The sequence below is a fragment of the Hyalella azteca genome, unplaced genomic scaffold (assembly GCF_000764305.2).
Source record: "Hyalella azteca isolate HAZT.00-mixed unplaced genomic scaffold, Hazt_2.0.2 contig7536, whole genome shotgun sequence".
NCBI lineage: Eukaryota > Metazoa > Arthropoda > Malacostraca > Amphipoda > Hyalellidae > Hyalella > Hyalella azteca.
In genome coordinates, this window is record NW_025937659.1 from 93248 (window position 1) to 105776 (window position 12529).

At 36.9% G+C, this 12529-nt stretch overlaps 1 protein-coding gene across 2 annotated transcripts in view; it reads left to right on the forward strand.

Annotated features, from left to right (window-relative positions):
- The first annotated feature begins 8182 nt into the window (after window positions 1–8182).
- LOC108673734 (carbonic anhydrase-like) overlaps window positions 8183–12529 on the forward strand; it is a 31672-nt gene continuing 27325 nt past the window's right edge. For both annotated transcript variants that reach the window (XM_018161605.2, XM_018161614.2), the window contains exons 1-2: window positions 8183–8945; window positions 12116–12145. The gene's annotated coding sequence lies outside the window, so the exon portion shown is untranslated. The remainder of the gene's footprint in view (window positions 8946–12115; window positions 12146–12529) is intronic.

Below are 12529 nucleotides of genomic sequence, written 5' to 3' on the forward strand. Positions count from 1 at the left end.
TCTCAGTTCCAGTCTCTTTTATTTTCAATCCTGTTGTTTTACAGTGTGGGTAATGACTGGCACTTCTTACCCCACACTGCTTCTACATCAGCTAAATGAACCGCAATAGCGTCCTATAATTGAGAGGCTAAGTTTCCGGACTTGCTTGTTAATTTCAATAATTTTGAGGCTACAACAACAGTACAAACCGTATTACCATTCCTTTATTCTGAAGCTTGATCTTCCTAATTGCTATTTTAATTTCAATAATTTTGAATATTTTATCCTCAGCAATGCAAACCCTAATATCATTTCTTTATTTCAAGGCCCGGTCTATTCACTACTTTACTTGCATATATTTAGAAGGTTATAACTCAGCAATATGTGCCGTAATATCATCACTTTATTTCAAGGCTCGGCCAATTCACTCCTTTACTTGCATAGATTTGGAAAGTTATAACTCAGCAATATATGCTGTAAAATCATCCCTTTATTTCAAGGCTCGGAAGTGTGCATCGCGGACGAGTTTGCTCAACTAGAGCGCTACGTGCGGCATCAAGCAGGGCAGGATCAGCGCTGGTCGCTCGCCCTACGGCCGGCCGTGCGCAAGCCTTTGCTCATCGTCAGTTTGGTGTTCATTGCCCGCGGAGCTTCTGGCCTCGCTGGCATTGAGTCTCATAGCGCTCTGATTTTTAAGGTCTGAGCTATTTTACGTTTAGACTTGGACACGATAATTGTGATTATCAATTGCATTGTTTAGAGAACGTAAATCCCACGGCTATTGGGTGATTTCGTAACGATCGAATGACTTGATTGTACTTAGATTATTTAAATTCCGGGTGTGAGTACCTTTTCGTCACTTAGGTTGGAATGAATTCAAGGAATAAATGTGTATGAATGTAGCCAGGTAGATCAGGGAATAAAAAATAATGCATTTAATGAAGGCTATGTGCCCAGCATTTAATACATAATTTATATGCTAATTTATATACAAATACGCGTCTTGTACCTCAGGCCGCTAAAGGAAAGCTGTCGGACAGCCTGAGCGCCATCCTCTTCGCCCTGATGATGGTCTTCACGTCGCTGCTTCTCACGCCAGCGGCTGACGCAGTGGGCAGGCAGCGTCTCTTGGTCGCATCAGCCGTCGGGATTAGCGTGTGTCTCGGTGGGGCTTGTGTTTGTGTTCCTCACGTCAGCTACGGGCAGGACTAGCGTGTGTCTCGGTGGGGCTTGTGTTTGTGTTCCTCACGTCAGCTGCGGGCGGGACTAGCGTGTGTCTCGGTGGGGCTTGTGTTTGTGTTCCTCACGTCAGCTACGGGCGGNAACCTGAGGTGAGGACAGGGTAATTTCCGAAGGGGCTGCTACTTTATCTTCAAACCTGAGGTGAGGACAGGGTAATTTCCGAAGGGGCTGCTACTTCATCTTCAAACCTGAGGTGAGGACAGGGTAATTTCCAAAAGGGCGGCAACTTGATCTTCGAACCTGAGGTGAGGACAGGGTAATTTCCGAAAGGGCGGCAACTTGCTCTTCGAACTCGAGGTGTGGGGTCGGGCAGTTTCCGAAGGAGCGGTCCCTTAGGAAAATTGTACACACAATGAACAATTTAGTTTACATAAACCTTAGTTTAAACCTAAATTGGACGTGATATAAGTCGTCAAGACATTTTAATTAAGTGTGAGGATAGAGTTAGTAATTAGAACACTATTTTCATTTAAATATTTGCAGTTCTTAACAAATTATGTATTTGCCGCGTAGTTGTGCTACTTCGTGGAGGAATTGGTGGGCAACGCCTCGGTGGCGGACTTCGGTGCAGGACTCGGCAAGTACGGCATGTGCTTGCTGCGTAAAAACCAAACGAATTTTCAGCTCAGTGAGAAACAGAAGAAAGAATACATCGCTGATATGCAAGCAACACTACAAAGCATCAAAAAGACCCCTAAAGTAGTATATTCATGGCATGGTGAGTGTTAAGAGTTATATTACGATGTTTAAGACATTTTAATACCTGCTGCAAGAATAATTGAGAAAATTGCGACTCGAATAAAGTGTTCTAAAAATATAAATTATGCACTTTTTTGTGTTCATTTCAAGATACATTACCTACTGAGCTCCAAGTTCACCCTGAACTTATGACTAAGAATTATGACAGAGCAAGGTAAATATCGCTCAATTCCTTAATTATCGGAATTTTCGTGCCGAAGAACGTTGCTCTATTCATTATCCTATTCATTGCAGTATTTCTTCATTTATTTACTACTTTATTCATTTTAACCCTACTCATCTTTGCGTTCAAGCCCAGAGTTGCGGCCAAAACAATATCGCCCTGAAATGCGCCCAAAATGTTGTTATATAATAATAAAGATGACTGCAGTTGATTTTAGGTGCAACCAAACTAAGTAATTCTAACGGTAATCAAATCTAACCTTCGATTCATGATTTAGTCATAAATTTAAAAAAAATAAAAGAAAGGCATATTCAACCAAAGTTAGGAAGCAATACTTAAGTAAGAGTATGGTGAGTTCAAGTAGAGGAGTTTTCCAGGCAACTATGAGGTACAAACATTTTAATCTGTTCTCAAAATCAGTCGCACATTTTTTATGCAATAGATTGAGGTAGAGTAGCCGATTCAATTTCAATTGTTTTAATGAAAATATAAATGCCAACTGAGCATTTAATAATGATTGACTTTAATAAAACGAATTTAAGCAGATATTCCCAAGCTAATTCGTACATAAGTGTTTTCGATTAACCACCGGGAATGCCATATTTGGTTTCCATTGCGACATTGAGATTACTGTCTCCCAATTTACTTATACCGTTTCAGGTTCGCCTCAAATAAAATCGAAAATAAGACATATTATTTTTTCTTGAATTTTGCTAACCTGTAATAAAAAATTTTTAATAAAGATTCAGTAATTTTTATATAAACGGCACAATAATTGGACGTTCTATTTACATTGGGGCCAGAAATTTTAGAACACCCTGAACAGAGCACACGCTCAGAACACCCTAAACAAATTTCTCACGAGTAAAAGCAGTTGATATATTTGGTCTTGTTTCTCCGCAGGTTTCGACGGTGGGATAGCAATCGAGGAAGTGAGCGGAGGCTTCATCTCCCACGCCGACCTCAGTGAGGAGGGACTCTGGCTCGGCAGAAAATGGGACTGGGTGATGAGCATAGAAGTTGGGGAGCACATCCCTCGAAACAGCGAGGATTATTTCCTTGATAACCTCGCGCGTCATGCTTGTCAAGGTATTCAACGAGTTCTTGTTTCTGTAACATACTAATTCTAATTTAATAAAACTTTATATTTATCAAAAAGCCTTTTGAACCATTTACGAGTATAACTCGCTCATTTGAGGACCGGTGGCATTGAAGCGTTCAAAATAACTATAACTTTATTTAATAAAATTAAAAGCTGTTCGGGAACCTGAAATTGTCTCAATATTGTTACCCCTGAATTTCGTAGCAATTTCATTAAGTTAATTCTAATTTTTTTTTGTATTCAGGTATCATCCTGACATGGGCTGTGGAAGGCCAGGGTGGTCATCACCACGTCAATAACCACAACAATGATTACATTAAACAGAAGATGCGTGAACGAGGTTTTGTTGCAGACGAAGAGGCTGAGAAAATTTTGAAAAGCAAGATGCGCAATTATTTGGCCAACACATCCATGGTCTTCCGGCGTGCTAAGCCGACTTCCTGCCTTACATAATTAATCTGCAGTGACGGATTTGGAACATAAGTTACCTTCTTACATTCGGATATTTATTCAGAGAGCGTAGTTGGGTGCTCATATTTGGTGTGAAAATTTGCGGTTGGTTTATTACATGGAGAATTTAAATTTGGCTCATGCTTAGCGAATGAACTGTCAGGCAGCGAGACAAGCACGCACACTGCACAATCGAGCGCGTAGGCAGTTAAATGAGTGGCACAGTTCAGCGCGTGGTCACAGTCAAATGAGTGAGCACATGCAGTTGAGTGGGTAGGCAAATTAAAATAAGTGCATGGGCACAGTCAAATGAGTGGGAGCAGTCGAGAAAGCGAGGAAGCATTAAGCATTGTAGCCGTCGAGATTCATGTTACCACTCATCTAGATAACAGATGGAGGAAAATCTTCAGTTTAACACTCGGTAATTATGGTAAGTTAGATAAGGTCAAAATATCGTCATTCATAACCTATCAAAATTTTCATTTCTGCCAGCCGCTGGCGCAAGGACGCCCATGCTCGTCTAGCACGTAAATTAGCAGCTTTATGTCCGCTTTAGGTTCCGGTTGCCGAAGCGAAATAAGAGCCGAATCAAAATTTTGGTATTAACTTGACGAGCTTGGAAAAATCAAGGGGCGCGCGTGGGGCAATCGGGGAGCATACATATACGGCGTAAATTTTGCCTTTTCCGGTTACTTGGCTCATTTTGTAGCTGCTGAGAAGGCGCGTCTATAACGCAGCAGAGTGCATGTATGTGCGGGCTCTAGCTTTTGCGTAAAGCAATTTCAAAAATATATAAAATGAACATTTGTCAACAATATATACAAAGATTTCTTTTAATTAAGTCTGTGTCTGTGTTTATAGATCATTATTCACGTTAATTGCAAAGCGTTTGCACTCGTTTAAAAGCTGCAAACAAGACGCGTTCACCAAAGCTAATACCATGGATGTACATGCAAATAATTTTTGCGTAAGGCTGTTATGAACTTTTATAAAATGACCATTTTATAACAATATTTAGAAATTTCCATTTAAAAATTTGTATTTATAGAGCATTGCAATGTTTTTCGAGATAGGCCGTTTTGAGCTTATATAAAATGAAAATTTTACATATATATAGATATAAAAAAGTCACATTCATTGCATATTATTCACGTTAAACTGGACATGAATAAGTCTAAAGACGCGTGCTGCTACCATAAATGCAACTAATTGGCAATGGAAAAGCTAAAATATCAAGCAAATTTTTGGCATATTCTTCATTTCCAATAAATATTACTTATTTGACTCTCCTGAACAATTAAAATTTCCTAAATAGGCTATCTTCAAAATCTATCGCTTCCCATGGTTTTCAAGCTACAGCATTGAGAGATATACCATTCGATTCGTAAAAAAATCTTTTGAGATCATTACTTGGTCATTTTTCTATTTCGCTTTTATTCTGGTTATATATTGAAAAAACGTGGGGGGGGAGGGGTCATAATTGGAAAAAAATAAAAAGAATTAGAAAAATGAACGGATGCTCTTTATGGTTTTTACGCATTGAATGACCATTTTACGCTCCCTTTAAGCGTCTGATGTCTTTCAGAGAAGCACGGCCGAACCTAACAAGCGACTAAGAAGAATGCCCCCTCTCCCAACCTTATCCGTAATAGGCTAACTTCTGCGTCTCTTTTTTTTGGGCGGGAAGTCAAATTTGGTCGAGGGTCTTCCGAGCCACTAAAAGAGCGAGATCTCCAAGTAGGATTATAGACTTGTTGAACGATGAGTTTGACAATGGACATCTTCCGAGAGATATGTACTCTTTTTACTTACCACACAATTTACGCGGGTCGGATGGTCAACATGCTATCCCCTGAGCATTACTTTGAAGCCACCGTTTTTTATGAAATGCTTGCTGATTGCTTTCGTGCACATGCTGATCTAATTCTCAGAGTCAACAGGCAATGAAATAATGTTATGTTGTGTGATGAGTAATCGTAAGAAGAGGGATTCGTGGTTTCTAGGTTGTTCGGGTGCCTGTGTAAACTTGGCTCCCAGCAACACCTGAATAATTGTTCTCAACCTACCAAGCAACTATTGTTTTTGGACTCTTCGCTCGAAAGTTATCATACAGAAATTCTGGTCTTATCAAACTCTATATAAAGGTGTCATTTTGAAAAAGCTAAAAGAATGCTGTAAGCCTTGTGAGTATGGCTCATGGTTTTTTGTAGGATTAATGATCTTCTGGAAACCGGTCCCTTTTCAGACTTTTTTTCATAAAAACGAGATTTGGATCGAAAATATGACTCGGCGTTGCTTTAAGTTCTCCCTTCAGCCAGACCAGGATGAGGGTCTTTGCCATTAGAGCGTGTAAAAAAGCATTACTGTAACAACCATGAATTCTTGATGGCAGTGAGCTTGACAACTTTTAGAAAGTTCAAAAATCGAACTTGAAGATCAAGCCTGCTCATCACCGATTTGCTTTGCTAGAGTTCACGGTAGTTTTCTTTCCATTCTGGGTTGCATGTTAAAGTAATTAACAGGTCATGCCTGTCATGCTCATGCGAACACCAAGGGCTTCTAGTGAAATAAGTGAGGCAAGAGCGCCACGAGCACGTCCATGTGACGTGCTCGTGAAGGAGCTCTCAGACTTAATTTTTACTGAAGAAGCAAAGTTTCCTATTCCCAGAAGCCGCTCAATTTCTATTCTTGAAATGAGAAAAACTACTAATTTTCTAATAAGCTCAATTGTACTTCGTTATCAACTATAATTGCTTCGGGAGATATGAGTAATTGATTATGGGCGTAATAATGCGGAATCTTTTTCTATTTTTTCAGCCTTGTGGAAAATCCGGTTGCATGAAGTGCAGCGTCATTAGCTGCTGTTTTTGCAGCTGATGGGGCCCTTGCAATAATTGCCGATGCAATCGTTTCTTCCATCCTATAATCATTGCTGTATTTTTTAGCCTTTGTATTGAACAATGGCAATAACATTTTATTATGACTTTTCTTTCCGTTATAAATAGACGTGTTATTTTAAAATACTAATTAAATTTACTTACTTACTTTATTAACTAATTACCTACTTAAATTTCTATGCTTATTTAATTTTTTTCTAAATATCTTCGAGGTCCGGATTGAATACCAACAGAACTTTAACTAGGTACCGTCTTACTAACGCTGCAGGCGTATCATCTCACCACGATTGCATCTCCCTCGATCGTCACGCTGCGGTCAACTCATTTTGCTTTTTCCTAACAAGTGTTTATCTAGCAACTCATTCCGTTCTTAAAAATTCTGCACCGCTCACTGTTAGCGGCATAGTTCGTTAAATCGTTAGGTCACCTGAAAAATTATATGAATAAAACGGCAACATTTTAAGAATTTGCATACCAAGACTACAACATTCTTGTAATGCGCTGCGTATGGTTTATGCGTTCACAAGGGTTTGAAGACGTGAGTTTCCTTTAACTTCTTATCAAAATCGGTTTCTGTGAAACTAACAACAGCAATAGTAAAATAATTGAGTATGAAAATACGCAATATTGCGTATGAAAATACGTCTTTCACTTGAGTAGACGAGTAAAATACTTTTAACTCAAACACGAACACATAAGATCTAAAAACTCATGTAAATATTCAGAACATGATTCCTAATTAAAAGACGTTCCAAACATTCCGTTAAACCAGGTGTGTCGAGAGCCAGCATCAAACTAAAACAAATAAGTGGATTAAAATCGCCTATAACTTAGTTGTGTACGCCATAATCGCACCTTAAGAACGATTTAGCCAAAAAAAATGTACGCGTCAGGACTTTAAATTCAACACGCTCTTTAGCTATACGTGTTCAATTGCATGTTAATTCAAACACCCACGCGCGGCTAATTGCTGACTTCATTCACTCATTCGGATCCGGTATCAACTTCAATCAAGGTTATCTTACAAAAAAATTCCCTCACTTTAAATTATATTTCTTGAAACCAGTTTCACCCAGACGCATGACATCCGATAGCTGGGGGCAGTGAGCATGTAACAATTTCCTCTCTTCCACAGTCTCTGGCCAAGGTCAATTATTTTTACCTCGCGTACCCTATACCAGGGCGATACTCTTTTAAAATTTCTGTATAATTGCATCACTTGTTTAAAGTGCATTCAAAGGCACCTCAAATGTCATTACAACATGGCAAGCAAACGATGGGAGTGAGCAAGTTGAGTCCTTGGCCTGTGTTTTAAGACTGAAATGCGCTACTAAAATTAACGGAACAATTTCAAATACTATTTTTTATATAAGTTTTTAAAACCTGTGACACATCAGAAATATACAAATTAATTAAGACTGATAAGAACATTATTGATTTATGGATCATGTTCAAGATTTGACGAGGGCAATGAGGTTTTTTGTTAATTTAAATTCTTCCATAAACTTTCCCCGACATTGAAAAATCATTTCGTATTAAGTGCAAATAAAAAATTTTATGGCTGCCGTATGGGATCCATTTAAATTTTCAGTTTTCTCCAAAGAATTAGGTGTTTAAGTTTTCTGCTTAGAAGCTTAAATATAAAGCGTTTGGATTTGCACTGATGGAATTAAAATAGGTTCCATGATTCAATTGCTTTGAACCATATAAAGTAGAAAGAATTTTATAGCGGAGGAAAAAGCACGAAAATTCAAAATATCTTGTATTTATGGAAATGAACTGTATTTTCGTCATACCAGTGCTTAGGATTGATGGATTAGACGGAAAATGTGCAATCATAACATTATTTTAACATAAATAAATTTTATCTGTATCAATCTCATAACTGAAATTAATGTTATCCGATACGTATCATCTGGCCAAAACTGGACCTAATTCTATTAACTATTAAGGAACTTTTCGACTGATCTACTATACAGCACAAAGCATAAAATCAAAGCTACGATCTGATACCACTTAGTAACATTTCAAGCCCCAACCGTATATGGTTCATTATTGAGAATTATGTAGAAAGTTGATCCCCAGATTTTTACATTCTTAATAGATAACATAACAGTCTAGTGCAAACTTCAACAGGAGCTTTAAATTTAGTCATATCCATCTGTAATGTGGGGCACGCACTTAATTACCTTGCGCCATTTAACTACAAGAACCTGCGGCCGGCGCTAGTCCGGCCATTGACGTTCAGGCGACGGTGGTGCGAGGGCCGTGCTACGTGCTCAGTGACAGCGGATGTGTTAGTCAGATTTTGCTGCTTTGACTTCAGATATTTTAGAATGAGGCCATATATGAAGTAAATAATTTCGAATTAAATTTAAGTTGTACATGAAAATTGTGCACAAATGAGAATTCAAAATTCATTTTTAGATCAGTGTTTCTAATTTTTTACTGTTAATTTCCGTCTTAAACTTTACAGTTGTTTTGTGAAAAGAGAAATGTAGGAAAATTTCAGTTTAAATAATGTACAATTTTTTAGAGAAACATTAAATTAACTTAAATCTACCTATATACGAATCTGGATTTTAATAATTGCTTTTTCAACAGACACCGACGGGGTCAATATATGATTCGTCGATAAAGCACGACTTTTCTGTCATAATTAAAATACACAAATGCCGTAATTAGAGTTATGTTGTATATTTATTAAGTTGTACTGCAAATTTCCAACTTAGTGTCACCTAACATTTCTCAATATATTGTGTCATTTGAAGGACTTAGTACAGTATTACTACTAACTAAAATGGAGTTGAACGTATGCAAGATTGACGCATACGGTACACACAACTTGCTCCAGAGCGCGGAAAACCTGCTGCTCTCTAATTGTGCAAGGCGACCTTGGCCTCACGTTCTAGTCTGTTTACATTATTTTTTTTTGCCTCATTGGAGATGACGGTACTTCTATAGCAAAATTTTAATCCTATTTTTGATGGATGAAACACATCAATCAACACTTAAAGCTTTCAGTGCCTGCATACGGTATGGATGATTTGAAATGCCTCATAGACGGCATTTTCTTATAAATAGAACATATTGATTGTTGCTTATCATCTACATAATAATTTTTAATTATGTTTTAGTATTAGATATGATATACAAATAAATAAAATACTAGATAAAATGATTTATAAATAAAATGTAACAACGCCACATTGTATGCAATGAGCTATTATTCGTGACTACAGGCGGTTTAGTACCAAGAAAATTAACTTAACACGAAAAATTAACTTACGCTTGCAGAATCTAAATAGAACGTTTAAAAGGCAATAATATATGATCGTTTTTTAATGAGAAATTGATAAATTATGATCAGGAAAGGTTAGTTAAATGGTTTTTAACCTTCTGTTTCACCACATTGGAAAATGATACTTTTACTTGCAGACAATCACCATCAGCATAAAATTTATTCGTAAAATTCAAGATTAATCAATAGGTTATAGATATAATTCAAACTTATGCAAGCATAGAACGACGTCAAAATAATGTACTTTAATTTCAATCCTCATTTGGAAACTTTTCTGTAACTCGTTCAAAAGGCTTTTTACCATATGAAAAATATATATTTAATATGATCATCATCTTTAATATCTAGCGTTGAATTTACAAAGGTCAGCCATATATTGTATCATATCAATATATCAGTTCTTAAACGTGCATGCGTTCATTAAGAAATGATAATTGAACTAAAGATTCAAAATATTTTATTTACACGCTCCCGAAGGGCCAAATTGGCAGCACCACTGTTTTAGCGGCGACATTATTCATGAAGTGGTGGTGGCCCTGATGGTGCGGAAAGAAAACCTTTATAATCAACATGAACAAAGGAATAATATATACAGACAAGCCTATGAGATTTGACTGTAACTTTTAATTGGAGTTCATTTAAGGTGTGGGACAATCGTGTCCTTTACCCCGCAATGTCGCCTGTGAAATTTTCGACGCACTTTGTATATACAGTATATAGCAGCTTTTTCGCTGATGAAATAACTGTGAAACAACAACCACTCTTCCGCGGCGCTTGAATCATATTGCTAATTGGTGGTTACGATTGTAAATTGGTTATTAGCAACTTAATTTTTATAATGACATGTAGACGTAAGGAGGAACGTTCTAATATTACTACGCTGTTTCAAAGTTGTAATATTATAATTTTAATGAAACTGATATCAGAGTTCGTATCGATTGTTGCTGCAACTTGAGTATGCAACGTAGAATTAATGCCGTAGCATTATATTTTGTCGATATTCATTACTTTGAATATTGCTTTGAAATCATTACCCATTAGAATCGATTCAATGGGCAGACCCCATTAATTAGCCATTGCGATCTAACAATCGGGGCTAACTTTTACATAGAAATTTATCGTACCAAGTAATATCGAGCCCAACTACTTATGTCTCTGTATGTAATGAATACTATGCGATGCATTAGTATATTTTAAGGAATGGAATGTGCTTTTGACAAATTTATAACTAATGAGAATTATTTTATTGCATCGAATTTATGATAAAATATCACCATCTTTAAATCGTGAAATAAACAAGCCAAGAAAACGAACATGAAGGAAATGAAAATCATCTTGTGAGTGTCATTAAATGTTTAGAAAAAGACAAGTGATCAAAACAACAACATAATTAATTTTTCGTAATGGCACTGATCCTTATTTACGGTAGCAATTGAGATGAATTATTTTCCGTAGTGGAGAAGTAATGTAAACGCATTGAGTTCAATATGAACCATTCAACGTGGATGAGGTGCTGCTTTGATTATCTTGAGACACATTTGTAGTATTCTAATACTATTGCGATAAACAGTATGACGTTGAAGTGATTTTTTACATGCGATTAAGACTCAACCTTTATGACGTGACTTCAATCCAACGTTGATTGTTGGAGAGCTAACGTTGACCCTGGAGTTTATGAACGATGGTCAATAATGCTCGATCGATTGGCAACAACGCTGACCATTGTTAAAAATTAGATTTTGGTTAAATGCTCAAATGACGTAATATCCTAACAACCTACATTTTATTTTAAATCAAGCAATGAATAGTTGGTTAATGATTTATGAAAATAGATTGAAAAAACTGTGATGTTGTAGAGGAAAAAGATTTAATTGCTGTACATATAATTTTAAGTTGTTATGTAATAGGTTAGGATTTTGGTTCATCATTTTCAGTTTTCAATCACCTTAGCCGTGACCTCCAGCAGTAGGGCGTTTTGTCTACAGCTGCTCTGTAGTTTTGTAGCTGTCCAGTGTTTTTGCCGATGTGGTATCCGATGCCGATGTAACGAACAATTCCTGCATGTATACATGAGCGATAGCTCTGTGATTATATATGAGATTGTTCGATTTTAGAGTGAATCGTTTCGTGTTATATTGATTATTTGTGTGTGTTAATTTATTTATTATGAATTTATATTCTCTAGTAAGGTATTTTAAGTGTTATTTTTTGTTCTATTTCAGGAAGGCCTCGATATTTGGACTTTAATCTTGGTGAGTAAATTGGAGGTGATTGAAACGCACGGTTAGGGTTGTGCATTACGGTTAAGCTGGTTATGGTTAGGATTTTAGGATGTTAGGTTTGTTGTTTTGCGTTTCTATTTATTCTTCCATTAATTATGTTTACTTTCAACTGATTGTTTATTGAAAATCCACCGTTTGGTAAAGTGTTGGCTTATTGAAGTATTGGGTAAAGATCGAAAGATCACGTGCTGTGTGTCGGGAACACTTGTTCGTTAAAAGATTGGAAGCTACCTACAATTTATCCATTTTGAATGGAATTTCTTCGGTCAGCTTTCGAAGATTTGATGTTTAGTTCTGGTTGATCAATATATTGCCACCAGAAATCAACACAAAATCGAGGTTTTGACCCCATTT